A 15,377-nucleotide genomic window follows, 5' to 3' on the forward strand; every position below is an offset into this window, starting at 1 on the left:
AATTTGGGCTCCATGCAGGGGCGTGAACACTGAATCTAACAGAGGTAACGGGTATCGGTTGCGAACCGTGATCTCGTTCAGCCCTCTGTAATCAATGCATGGACGGAGTCCGCCGTCTTTTTTACCCACAAAAAAGAAACCAGCACCCATCGGGGAGGTGGAGTTCCGGATCAGCCCGGCAGCTAAGGAGTCCCGGATGTAGGTCTCCATTGATTCGCGTTCCGGACGTGAGAGGTTGTACAACCTACTGGACGGGTACTCAGCGCCCGGGACCAAATCGATGGCACAATCATACAGTCGGTGCGGGGGAAGAGTGAGCGCCAGATCTTTGCTGAAAACGTCAGCAAGATCATGGTACTCCTTTGGCACCGCCGATAGATTGGGGGGAACTTTGACCTCCTCATTAGCCGTAGTGCCGGGAGGAACTGAGGATCCTAAACACTCCCGGTGGCAGGTTTCGCTCCACTGCGTCACAACCCCGGACGGCCAATCTATCCGGGGATTGTGCTTCACCATCCATGGAAAGCCCAAAATCACTCGGGAGGTAGATGGTGTTACATGGAACACTATCTCCTCCCTGTGATTCCCAGACACAACCAAAGTCACTGGTTGTGTCTGATGTGTGATTAATGGAAGCAGGGTGCCATCCAGTGCTCGCACCTGCAATGGTGCCGGCAGAGCCACCAGAGGGAGCCCTACTTCCTTTACCCATCTGCTGTCCAACAGATTCCCTTCAGACCCTGTGTCTACCAGTGCTGGGGCGTGAAGGGTTAAATCCCCACAAAGGATTGTTACTGGGATTCGTGCAGATTTGCGGGGTTTTCCCGCGTGTGTGTTATGGCCCACCCTTAGCCCAGTTTCTAAGGACGGGCGTTTGTAGTTTGACCGTTTAGGGCAGTCCTTCTGCATGTGCTTGCAAGAGCCGCAGACAAAACACTCATCGCGGGCCAGCCTCCTTTGTCTGACACTTATTTTTACTTTGGCCCTGCTCGTGTCCATAGCCTCCTCAGCAGGGGGAGCTGTAGCCACACGGAGCTCTCTGGCAGTGAAGCGGGGGGACGACGTCACCTTGTCGGAACCGGAAGGGGGAGGGACGGCTCGTGCCCGGTCACGCCCCCCAGCCTGCTCCCGACGATGCTCGTTTAAACGGTTGTCTAAGCGTATAACTAAATCGACAAGCCCGTCAAAATCCCGCGGTTCCTCCTTAGCCAGTAGGTGCTCCTTAAGGACCGGGGACAGTCCATTTACAAAGGCGGCGTGGAGCGCAACGTTATTCCAGCCGGACCTTGCTGCCGCGATGCGGAAGTCGACTGCATACTCGGCTGCGCTACGGCGCCCCTGTCTCATCGACAGCAGCACGTTCGAAGCGGTCTCGCCTCTGTTGGGATGATCAAACACTTGTTTCAACTCCCGTACAAACCCAGTATAAGACATTAGGAGCCGTGAATTCTGCTCCCAAAGCGCCGTAGCCCATGCGCGTGCCTTTCCTCGAAGCAGATTAATAACATAAGCCACCCGGCTAGCGTCTGATGCGTACATGACAGGGCGCTGTGAAAAGACGAGCGAACACTGCATGAGGAAGTCTGCGCACGTCTCGACACAGCCCCCGTATGGTTCCGGAGGGCTTATGTATGCTTCAGGGGACGGTGGGAGGGTTCGTTGAACAACCAGTGGAACGTCTGATACAGGCCCAGGACCAGCCAGAGGAGTGGCTGCAGCAGCGCCCTGATCGCGCGCTTCCACCCTGGCGGTGAGAGCCTCCACCCTCCGATGAAGGAGGACATTCTGCTCAGTCACTAAATCTAACCGAGCCGTGAAGGCGGTTAAGATCTGCTGCAGCTCACTCAACACGCCTCCCGCTGATGCCTGCGCTCCTGGCTCTTCCATTGGCCGTTCAAGCTCGGGTTGACGCCCCTCGGGATCCATGACGATGGCCGAGAAATCCTGTTGGGAAGGTGTCGTAGCACGGACCCACAACAGGGGGCCCAAATGAACGGACAATGAATAAGCCAAAAAGGTAACAATTTAATGTTGTGATAATACACAACGAAACGTACAGTAATTTGCACAGTTAATGTAAATCCAGGTGACGTGTGGGCAGGCTCGAAGATAGGAGACCCCCGACGAGAGAGAAGCCGCGTCCCACACGGCTTCCACCACCAACGGTCTGAAGAACACCGGAGCCGCCAAGTCCCGAATCCCCAGGTGGCCTCTGTCTTCGGCTGTCGACCCTGGTACTGCTGGCAGAAACCAGAAATATGATGAGTGAGTGTGAATCCGCACACTCAGTAATTCTCAGTCCGAACACAGTTAGGAGGGAGCACCTCTACCTCCAAATCACACGTGCAGCTCCTGGTTAACCACTTATCTGGGTTGGGATGTGAGGCAAAGCCGTCGCTGTCACACCAAACGCCAATTCCCCAGACAAGGCAACACTCCAGGGAAACGGCTGCAATAGAAGTTCAAGTTATTACACACACACAGTGTTAGTCAGCAGAGAAATTACCTCGGTAATGGTAGTCGATTTCTCGGCGGGGAGGTGGAGTTGCAGTCCGGCTTTTATGGTGGTGATGATGAACGAGTGACAGCTGGTGCAGAGGATGAGTGACAGCTGTCACTTCTTCTGGGTCTGGCACCCTCTCGTGCTTGGAGCCCGCACTCCAAGCAGGGCGCCCTCTGGTGGTGCTGGGCCAGCAGTACCTCCTCTTCAGCGGCCCACACAACAGGAGTCCCCTAATGCAGGACATTAGTTAAATTCCACGGGAGGGCGAGCTCCCCTGGCCTAAGAATACGCGTACGGTTATTAAAAGTGTTTCTATGTATTTGTGTAAATAAAATAACTGTGTGTGAGTGTAATAAAGGTGACTGAGTGAGAGTGTGGAGTCACTTCGACTCCCCTCTATGAAAATCTCACAGGAAAGTAAGTAGTAAGTTTTGAGAAGAAGCAAAGGCAAGGCCTTCCCGTGCCCTCCGGGGTGGCGAAAGGGAACGCACTTCTCAGAATAGTTGATTACTACCCTGTGATTGTAACAACACCAGTGGATTAGGACCCTGTAGGGGCAAAACCATCACTGGTCTAAAACGTTCTGAAAACACAAAATGGGAAAATCTAACAGTAAAAATGAGAGACCTAAGTCCCGGGACGATCTAAAAACAAAAGATTGGATATACATGAATAAAATTGATCCAAATTCAACAAAACACTTAGATAAGTGGATAAAAGATCATGGATTTGATGGATGCCTGCAGAAAGAGTCATTAACTAAACTAAAGAACAGTATTGAGAAAAAGTGTGGAACAAGTGAGAAAAAGAAGGTCAAGGTGAAATTGTAGCATGGGAAAGAGAAGTTGAGAAACGAAAGAAGGGCCTTAGAGAAGCAAAGGAAAGACAGAAAGAAACAGTAAATGATAAGAAGGAGCAGGGGAACATGATGTTTCACAGACAAGAAGATCATGAGAGAGGGCCTGCGGCTCCAAAAGTAGAAATGGTAGTAAAATTGGATACTACAAAACACAGTCAGCCAGAAGCTGAAATAAAGGAGAATAAACTCTATCCAGATTTACCACAGGGACAACCCCCATCATATGTAGACCCTACACAACACGTCATGAGAACACGATCCAAAACACCAAAAGATGAAGAAAAACAACCTGGACCATCAGCCCCACCGGCTGATCAGGAACCAGGTGGATCAGGAGTCTATCCAATGATTCATGTGGCAAATCCACATATGTCAGGACCAAGAACTATTCTTGTGTACCGAACTTGGACACAAGCAGACGTTAAGGCAGCTGTGGAAGGTATAACTCCCCCACGAGAAGATGTAGCCCAGTACATTATTGATGTAACTGCTTTGGTTAAATCCTACAATCTTAGAGGGGATGAAGTTCAACAAGTCATAATGGCAACTGTGACAAAGGATTGGGCTGATGTAAAAGGAGACTGGGATCCTGCAGAGGCAGACCACACTCCATTAGCCCATGATAGTCAGGAATTGGAAGATCGATTGGCCGCACTATTGCTGAGAATTAAGCAGAAATACCAGCAGAAGTCAAATTACACAGAAATAAATCGCACAAAACAGAAAGATGATGAACCATTCGAAGACTATCGACATCGAATGGAAAAAGTTTTTAAATCAATCAATCAATCAATCAATTTTTTTTATATAGCGCCAAATCACAACAAACAGTTGCCCCAAGGCGCTCCATATTGCAAGGCAAGGCCATACAATAATTATGTAAAACCCCAACGGTCAAAACGACCCCCTGTGAGCAAGCACTTGGCTACAGTGGGAAGGAAAAACTCCCTTTTAACAGGAAGAAACCTCCAGCAGAACCAGGCTCAGGGAGGGGCAGTCTTCTGCTGGGACTGGTTGGGGCTGAGGGAGAGAACCAGGAAAAAGACATGCTGTGGAGGGGAGCAGAGATCGATCACTAATGATTAAATGCAGAGTGGTGCATACAGAGCAAAAAGAAAAAGAAACAGTGCATCATGGGAACCCCCCAGCAGTCTACGTCTATAGCAGCATAACTAAGGGATGGTTCAGGGTCACCTGATCCAGCCCTAACTATAAGCTTTAGCAAAAAGGAAAGTTTTAAGCCTAATCTTAAAAGTAGAGAGGGTGTCTGTCTCCCTGATCTGAATTGGGAGCTGGTTCCACAGGAGAGGAGCCTGAAAGCTGAAGGCTCTGCCTCCCATTCTACTCTTACAAACCCTAGGAACTACAAGTAAGCCTGCAGTCTGAGAGCGAAGCGCTCTATTGGGGTAATATGGTACTACGAGGTCCCTAAGATAAGATGGGACCTGATTATTCAAAACCTTATAAGTAAGAAGAAGAATTTTAAATTCTATTCTAGAATTAACAGGAAGCCAATGAAGAGAGGCCAATATGGGTGAGATATGCTCTCTCCTTCTAGTCCCCGTCAGTACTCTAGCTGCAGCATTTTGAATTAACTGAAGGCTTTTTAGGGAACTTTTAGGACAACCTGATAATAATGAATTACAATAGTCCAGCCTAGAGGAAATAAATGCATGAATTAGTTTTTCAGCATCACTCTGAGACAAGACCTTTCTGATTTTAGAGATATTGCGTAAATGCAAAAAAGCAGTCCTACATATTTGTTTAATATGCACTTTGAATGACATATCCTGATCAAAAATGACTCCAAGATTTCTCACAGTATTACTAGAGGTCAGGGTAATGCCATCCAGAGTAAGGATCTGGTTAGACACCATGTTTCTAAGATTTGTGGGGCCAAGTACAATAACTTCAGTTTTATCTGAGTTTAAAAGCAGGAAATTAGAGGTCATCCATGTCTTTATGTCTGTAAGACAATCCTGCAGTTTAGCTAATTGGTGTGTGTCCTCTGGCTTCATGGATAGATAAAGCTGGGTATCATCTGCGTAACAATGAAAATTTAAGCAATACCGTCTAATAATACTGCCTAAGGGAAGCATGTATAAAGTGAATAAAATTGGTCCTAGCACAGAACCTTGTGGAACTCCATAATTAACTTTAGTCTGTGAAGAAGATTCCCCATTTACATGAACAAATTGTAATCTATTAGACAAATATGATTCAAACCACCGCAGCGCAGTGCCTTTAATACCTATGGCATGCTCTAATCTCTGTAATAAAATTTTATGGTCAACAGTATCAAAAGCAGCACTGAGATCTAACAGAACAAGCACAGAGATGAGTCCACTGTCCGAGGCCATAAGAAGATCATTTGTAACCTTCACTAATGCTGTTTCTGTACTATGATGAATTCTAAAACCTGACTGAAACTCTTCAAATAGACCATTCCTCTGCAGATGATCAGTTAGCTGTTTTACAACTACCCTTTCAAGAATTTTTGAGAGAAAAGGAAGGTTGGAGATTGGCCTATAATTAGCTAAGATAGCTGGGTCAAGTGATGGCTTTTTAAGTAATGGTTTAATTACTGCCACCTTAAAAGCCTGTGGTACATAGCCAACTAACAAAGATAGATTGATCATATTTAAGATCGAAGCATTAAATAATGGTAGGGCTTCCTTGAGCAGCCTGGTAGGAATGGGGTCTAATAAACATGTTGATGGTTTGGATGAAGTAACTAATGAGAATAACTCAGACAGAACAATCGGAGTCTTCTAAGTCTTCTATTTCCATACCATAAGTCAGAACAAGATCTAAGATATGATTAAAGTGGTGGGTGGACTCATTTACTTTTTGAGCAAAGCCAATAGAGTCTAATAATAGATTAAATGCAGTGTTGAGGCTGTCATTCTCAGCATCTGTGTGGATGTTAAAATCGCCCACTATAATTATCTTATCTGAGCTAAGCACTAAGTCAGACAAAAGGTCTGAAAATTCACAGAGAAACTCACAGTAACGACCAGGTGGACGATAGATAATAACAAATAAAACTGGTTTTTGGGACTTCCAATTTGGATGGACAAGACTAAGAGACAAGCTTTCAAATGAATTAAAGCTCTGTCTGGGTTTTGGATTAATTAATAAGCTGGAATGGAAGATTGCTGCTAATCCTCCACCCCGGCCCGTGCTACGAGCATTCTGACAGTTAGTGTGACTCGGGGGTGTTGACTCATTTAAACTAACATATTCATCCTGCTGTAACCAGGTTTCTGTTAGGCAGAATAAATCAATATGTTGATCAATTATTATATCATTTACCAACAGGGACTTAGAAGAGAGAGACCTAATGTTTAATAGACCACATTTAACTGTTTTAGTCTGTGGTGCAGTTGAAGGTGCTATATTATTTTTTCTTTTTGAATTTTTATGCTTAAATAGATTTTTGCTGGTTATTGGTAGTCTGGGAGCAGACACCGTCTCTACGGGGATGGGGTAATGAGGGGATGGCAGGGGGAGAGAAGCTGCAGAGAGGTGTGTAAGACTACAACTCTGCTTCCTGGTCCCAACCCTGGATAGTCACGGTTTGGAGGATTTAAGAAAATTGGCCAGATTTCTAGAAATGAGAGCTGCTCCATCCAAAGTGGGATGGCTGCCGTCTCTCCTAACAAGACCAGGTTTTCCCCAGAAGCTTTGCCAATTATCTATGAAGCCCACCTCATTTTTTGGACACCACTCAGACAGCCAGCAATTCAAGGAGAACATGCGGCTAAACATGTCACGTTAAAGTGCACAGTGGTCTTCTACCACTGAAAAATTATAGCGTGTATGAACAACAATTGAAAAATGCACTCCATACCAACTCCAGATCAGATATCCGAGCATGGGTAGACAAACACATGATAACGCTCCCAACAGCTGGGTTACAAGAGTATGTAGACCACGCCATACACGCAGAAAGAAATCTGAAAACAAAAAAGGCAGCCCGCTACTGTATATACAAATTTGGCCCAGGCCTGGCAGTACTCTTTGGATCTGTCGGAATTGAGACAAACTGAACAATTATTGGAGGAAGGTCTGATGACCTGTGAAAACAGAGAACATGTAGTAATGATGTCACCTAAAGATCTACACATAACTATGCTATTCACTCCACGAAAGGATGAAAGGTATGGAGCAGGATTTCTGAAAATTCCATCAGAATTACAGACAGTAGCACACCTATACACAGACAGAAAAACCACCTCTGTGTGTAATGTAGTGCTGACCCAAAGTGCAGACAAATGGTACAGAGGAAAACCTGAGGCTGTGCCGCATATTTCACTGACAAGGGCAGACACTCAGTCCTGGAAGGACCTTGGAAGAATTGTTAAAATAGCTGAGGAAGCAACTGATTGGCATGAAGCAGATGCAATGTCGGTGTGGGATTTCAGTCCATCCACAGGCTTGTATCGGAAATACAAGTTTGTAAGTGCTTGGACGACACCGGTGATACATGAAGTAGATCTGGATGATTGAAATTTAACAACATCTGTGTTGTTGACACAGGAAGATGAGACTTTATTGGCCAAACTGCCTCCTCATCTCTGGGTGAATGCACCCACAGATGTAGGACTGTTGAAAAATATTCCGCCAGTCAAAATTAAGCCACGATCTGATTGGAGACCACGGATCAAACAATATCCGTTAAAACCTGAAGCAGAAAAAGGAAATGATGACTTTTCTAGGTATCTGTAATTATTGCAGAGCCTGGATTCCATGTTATGCAGAGAAGGTGCAGAAATTGCAGGATTTAATACACTCTATACCAATGGATATGACTGACAAAATACAGTGGAATAAAGAAGCTGAAGAACAGTTTACAGCTCTTAAACAAGAACTTGTGAGTTCCACAGTATTATCTCTGCCCAATTATGCCAAGCCATTCACTCTCATGGTGGACACAAAACGGGGATTCATGTGTGCAGTCTTGCTACAACAACATGGTAATAAAAATAAACCAGTTGGCTATTATTCCAAACGTTTGGATATATTCTTATCGCCTGCTAGACAGATAGCATATACAGCAATGCTATTGTCTGAGCCACATATTACCATTGAAAGATGCAACACCTTGAATCCCGCCACGCTCCTACCTGCTCAGACAGACAATGAACCATTAATAGATTCTGACCTTTTATTGGATATGCAAAAACAGGCACCAGCGCAGGAACGACATTTGTGGTTGAAAAATGGGGCAACCCCAAAGGACTTTATTGTATACATAACAAACCCATCCTACCCAAAAGCTTATTCAAAGCAGCTGCAATTGCAACACATGGGTGTGTCGACAGGGGGGATGGTATATATGGTAGACCAATACTTTACTACCTATGGATTTAATTTATACTCAAAAAATTTTTGTAAAGCCTGTGTTACCTGATTGAAACACAACCCACAGGGAAGTATAAGACCCCGGAGAGGGCAATTCCCAAAACCACAGTATCCTTTTCAAATTGTTCATATGGACTTTATTGAACTAAATCGATGTGGACCTTATCAATACTGTCTAGTATTAATTGATGCCTTTTCAAAATGGGTAGAAATTGTTCCATCACAAAAAGCAGATGCTTTAACAGTAGCAAAAGCACTGTGTAAGACAATTATTCCGTATTATGGAATACCAGAGAACAACGCAAGCAACGTCAGAAGAGGTTTATTCATAATGTGAATGAGACAGATGGACACCCTCATATATACCATACTAATTTGTGGTACAGAGATGTTCATTTATTGGCTATGGAATTACGTTACTAATTGCTATGTTTGTTCGCAAATGCCTATATCCTCAACACACCCAGCTCTGACGGCTAAACCGTACCCTGCTAGGGTGACAGAATGTCTTATCATACGGATGCATAATCAAACTGTATTTCGGGGGCAGCAGTTCTCAGCAAATCTGATAAGATGTAACACCACTTGCCTCAGTGCAGCCACTTATATGATAGGGATTTCAACAGAGGACGTACAAGCGTGCCCAAGTGCTGCTCCATTGACTAGACTGAAGGGAAATGCAAAAATATCATCACGTTAAATTGTCATCACAACGGCCATTCCCGATTTGCTTTTACGGGACAGGGAATAAAACTGTAGGTAAAATTAAGAAACGTCTGTGTACCCAAACGTATGTTTTATCAAATAATTTAAGCCTAACCAAAACATAATATGTGGATGGTACTTATCTTCATCACATTGGACGGGGATGTAATTATACAGGCTCCTGTCCATGGGGAACGGATGAAGCATGTGCTTATGTTAGTAACTTTTTGCTACCACCTGTAAATGGTACTCCGGTGTATGATGACATCTATTGGCTTTGTGGTTCCAGACTTTACATGAGTCTCCCACCAAATTGGGGTGGTGTGTGTGCACCTACCCAGGTGACTGACCATACATATGTGGTAGTGCCAAGGACCTCCACAGAGAAGAATGGCAGCACCAGACGGAGGAGATTGATATACCCAGATGTGTTACCACATGATCACATGTGGGGCTCGGATGTACCAAAGGACCAAAAATTGTGGTCTGTAGGAGATAAAATAGCACATTCATTGTTCCCCTGGATAGGAGTGGAAAAAAATTAATTAATGATTGAAACTGAATTATCGATTGGGTCTGTTCATGAATGTAACTGAGAAAATAGTAGCAGCTCAAAACACTGAAATAGATGCTTTACGTACCATGGTGATGCAAAATCGCATGGTTTTAGACTTGCTTACTGGTTCACAGGGAGGAGTTTGTGTTCTGCTGAACACAACATGCTGTACTTTCATCCCAGACTCCATTCATTCAGTGGATGTGCAGGACGCATTGGAAGAGCTGAATAAACTTCGTGATGCAATGCATAAAGACACCCTAGCCGTGAACCGGTGGAATCCCTGGTCCTGGTTGACTTCAGGACCATGGTGGCAGTTACTATTGAAAATGGTGACACCAATTATTATAGTCCTAATTCTGATTGGACTTTGCATGTGTTGTGTGATCCCTTATATCAAAACAATGGTTGGCAAAATGGTGTCAAATACATTTGTACAGTGTAATCTGGCTTTCCAACAAACTATGCCAAAATATCAAGCATTGAAACAGTCAGACCTTAGTGGAGAAAACTATAATGACTGTGTTGAGAATTATGATGATATTGAAAAGCTCACAACTCCAGTTCAAGCTTGAACTGTTGACGTGATGAGTTAACACACTCTTAGCCTATGAAGCTTTAGCTGAAAATGTAATAAGACAAGTGGTGTAGTCGAATAATACAGATAAACGGTTCATTTATACCAGTCTGCCGAAGTGACGTGTGGTGGTGGTGTGGAGATAATAGAATTTTTGACAGATTGCCTAGGAATGTGTCAGGCTACTGTGCTTTAGTGTCCCTACTCCTCCCAGTAAAAGCCATTCCCATTTTAGCCAAGGACTTGTTGACGCACCTAAAGTCTGTGGTGCCTGAAAATTGCAGCTGAAAATCTGAATAAGAAGTGGTTGCTTAGTAACAATTGTGTTATGTGTCGGACGCAGCTCGGAGAACCGACCAGCGTTTGAAGGACCCAGTATGAAATAAGCAGAGCACGGTACAAAGGCTAACTGAATTTAATACATAACAGTGATAATATAATAACAAAAAGGTGCGGCCTGGCGTGGTGCGCTCCCAGCAGCGCTAACGGTCCGGAGCCAGAAGCTGTTTCGGACCCAAGGACCCCGCCGACACCCCCCAGGTGGCCGCAACAACCGAGTCTGTGAAAGAAGGAACCATTATGTGAGTCCACACTCTACACACAGAACACTTAAAGGTGTACAAACAGCAAACACTTCCTGGCTTGATTACTGATCAGCTTCCCAACCTGCAGGCATGGAACATCCAGTTCACAAAACTCCACTGCAGTGGAAGCCGATACATGACTAACAAACAGCTCAATACAATAAGGTGTGAGGGACACCACATTTACTGACTGTATAACTGTTAGTCACAAAATCTAACGTACCTCAGGAAGTGTGCTGACGAGCGTGAGACCTCACCCCCTCCTCTTTCACAGACTGTGCATCAAACCTGGACGTTCTCAGCATCCGCTGCTGATGAGATGGCTCCCGAGACGACGATCTCACCCGTCTGGTCACAAAGTCGAGTCTCTGGCAAATACACACTGTGCACTCCAGTCTTAAATGCCAACATGTTCCAATCCATCCAGATGCACCACAGCTGTGAGTCCTGACGAGTCGCAGGTGATCAGGGTGAGGTCCTGACAGCCTCAGCAACACAGCCACTCAGTCCCAAACGCACGCCACCTGGGAGGAAAACCAAAAGACAGAAACAAACCGGCAGCCAGGCCCCCCTAGCCATATAACAAATTGTTTACTTTTAGGTGAAGATGTAATACCGTTGGAATGCATGATAAACAGAGGGGAAATGTTGGAGTTATTCTGTAGATACACTGTTTTATTTTATCATGCATGTTTTGTGTTCTCTGCTCTGGTAGAATGTAGTTATCTCTGCTCTGATAAAGTGTATTGTACTGGTGTGATGGGTGAAGGTTACTTAAGATATGTGACATGACGTGTTTCTGCAAGTTGTGGTATTTCTGTGTGTACGCTAAGCTGTTTTTCAGGACATGTGAAGATGACTCAGGCAGGATGCAGCCGTAAGCGGAGCAGTGAGATAAAGAATAGAGAATTGAATGTTCCAACCACAGTGTGATTATGATACATTAGTCCTTGTGTCAGAAGAAGTGTGATTAATTGTTAGATGTCTTAAACACATCTTAATCGAGCCCAAGATTAAAAAGGTTCTGAACGTCCTGAATGTATTGTGCAATCAGCGGTTCTGCTGCAACAGCTCACGCGCTATCACTCTTCCCCTTAGGAGCTGTACCGCCCATGTATGTAGGGAAGTCCTAAATAAAAAGAGCGGGAGCACAGGCTAGACTTTAGTGTAGCTTTGGTGTACAGCCTGACTGCACTCCTCGCGAGCTTAAATTGAATTCTATCTCTCACTTGTTTTATTGCCTGGTTGTCTCTTCCTCTTATCAAAGATACAGTATTCTAAACCCGACAGTAACTCTTAAATGGACACTTGTTTTTTGTTTGTTTTTGTAAAGAGAGAGGTTTCTGCATCGGATTACGTAAGAGGAAATATTAATAAAGCAGTCATATTAAGCTGCATTGTCATATTTGTGATGTTTTCAAAGCCAGCTGTGAATACAACAACCGTAATCAATGTAATAACATTGATTAGAATTCTTATTTTAAGATTATCCTCTGTCTTAAAATAAGGAAAACAGTGTTGTTCCTTTAATATAATAATAATAATAATAATAATAATAATTTATTAATTTATATAGCGTCAAATTACGAGTAATCGCCTCAAGGCGCTTCACAAACATTTAAAAGCAGAATAAAATGAAATAAGATTAAAACACAATAAAAAAAAATTTAACCATAAAAGGTAAAATAAATAAAACATAAAAAAGACAGACAATCATATAAAATACTAATGATAAAACAGGGAGAACAGATGTGTCTTCAACCTGGCTTTACAAGTCTCCACAGAGTCCGACTGTCGTATTAGCGCAGGTGTTGTGTGTTGGGGGGTTTGGCTGGATGTTTTTGTGTTGTTTTCTTTTCTTTGCTCTCCAGGTGGTATGCAAACTGGTTTTTGTCTGTGGAGACGGTGCTGGCAGAAGAGTCCTTCACCCTCATCAGCATTATTAGCTGCACCTGTGGAGGATGTTCACGTGTAAACTTAAAGACTTTCAGCTGAAGCAGATAATGAGATGGCGTTCTGCATTTAAGCCATGAGTGGTTCAAGCAGAATTGCCGGGAACTCGACCTTGTGACGTTCGTTTGTGAGACGCTGAGGGCCGCGCCAGGGTTTGACACATCGTGCCTGTGAAGGAGGATGGCTGAGGGACACATGCTGTCAGCACACATCAGAGGTGATTATTGTCTGAATGATCGTTAATAGTAATTTGGCATTTTGTTACGCAGTGTATTTGAACATTGATGAGAATTGTGCAGTTTGCTTCTCACTGCCGTGGAGTACGGACTGATGATCCTCCACCTGTTGTGAGAAGCTGCTCATTTACATAAAGCTTAAATTCAGACCTGAATGTGTTGCTGATAGTGTGTGCCTCTGAAAGATATTTGCTGTAGTTCTGTTGACTTACCTCACCTTTTCCATCCTTCACAGAGTCAGTTTGTCGTGTCCACCTGGGGGGTGTTTGGCGGTGAATCTGAGTCCAGAAGCGCCGAGGCTTCGATCCTTTTGGGCGCTGGAGAGCGCGCCGTCCTTCACTCCGCCAGACAAACCAATATTTATGTTGTACACTAATTATTGCATTGGAGGGGAAATAAAATCGTTTTGTTTGTGGAACCGCTTTCTGGTTATTTAGCGCTGGGTTCGGTCAGACATTGGTCCGCTCCTCAACCTGCGTCTGCACATAACAGCAGGCAGATCATTCCACAGAGCTGGGGCGCAGTGATAAAAAGCTCTGTAACCCGCTGACCTTTTCTTCACCCTCGGGACACACAATAGTCCCGCACCCTGTGAACGCAGAGCCCTTGCCGGCACATAGGACTCAACCAGGCTGGCCAGAATGATTTGAAATCCATTGCCTTTTCTTGTTACTGGTTAAGTACAGCTTGATATTAGCTGGAAAAACTTATTAAGAAAAAGTGAGATACATTGTCCCAAAATAAGACATTTTTTTCCTTTTGTAAAAAATGCTTGACAAGATTATTTTTCTATTTAGACAAAAAATAGTCTAATTTTCTTTAAACAAGTATTTTTTTTTTTACTTTCTTAGATATCAGTTTGTGCAGTGTATGAATCAGTTCCCCAGTATACATATTAAATACTGCTAATAATAATAATAATAATAATAAAATACAATTTTAATTGACTGATCAATTAATTATTTTTGACTGAAATAACAGACAGAATTGACTGTGTGGGTTAATAGAGTGGGTAGTTGTGGTAGATTCTTTGTGGACTATTTAAAACTGATTGTGAGACTGAATTAATACCCAGTTCCCATCCTCCAGGCCCTAAAAAGTCTGGTAGAAGGTTGGCGGGCAGGTCTCCTATCAGGGTACTGCGACCAATAGTCCCTTTGAGTTCTGCGTGTATATATTTGTATCAGTGGTGGGCACAGTTCCAATAATCAGATAACCGATAATTATTGAAGAAAATGTTTTCATTATTGGATTATCTTTTTAGATAACTTTAAAAACCATTATCGGACTAATTATCTTGCGATAAATTTTTGTCTGATAATTTTTAGACCGATAACATGGTAAATAAAGCTGAACAGCTACAAACATTTATAAAATTTTAAATCAGCTAAGCTCCTACCTGTTAAATGTTTCATAGCTGATGTGTAGTTCTACCCTCTGCAAAACAGAGAAGAGCTGCTTCAAGAAGAAACCACTCTATCCTCTGCTCCCCTGGTCCATTACTGGCCATCTACTGGCCAGTAATGTTCATGGCAGTATTGGCCAATCAATGTACTCGGCTACAGCTCAAAATGTACCACAGAACTGCACGGTGTAAAAGTTCAGAGCGCACGATTTATGTTCTCACACACATTGTACGTTCAAAAACCACACGTCGGACTCGTGTTTCCAGAAGCAAAACGTAAACAGAAGCATTTCTTTCAAACTTAATTTACAAAAACTCTCGATGGGAGTACGGAACCCGAGAGAGGTCACTTAAAGTGATATTTTTTTCTGGCCATGATAATTTGTGCGCACGTTTTCCTTTAATTGAGCCCACGAATTAATAAAACGTGCGCACATTTTCCTTTCGTTCAAAATGAACTTCATAATATGACCGAAATTGTCATCCTCATGACGGGGAGACGCTTCGCCCTCAGCATCCTTTTTAATGTGCTTAAAGTCCAGATGATGCCATGCTGGGCAGCTGGAGTTCTCTGTATGTTCTTGTGCGCCCAAACCATGATGATACACTCTGACCAGATCCATTTCTAATGG

This window comes from Thalassophryne amazonica, chromosome 18 (assembly GCF_902500255.1).
Source record: "Thalassophryne amazonica chromosome 18, fThaAma1.1, whole genome shotgun sequence".
Lineage (NCBI taxonomy): Eukaryota > Metazoa > Chordata > Actinopteri > Batrachoidiformes > Batrachoididae > Thalassophryne > Thalassophryne amazonica.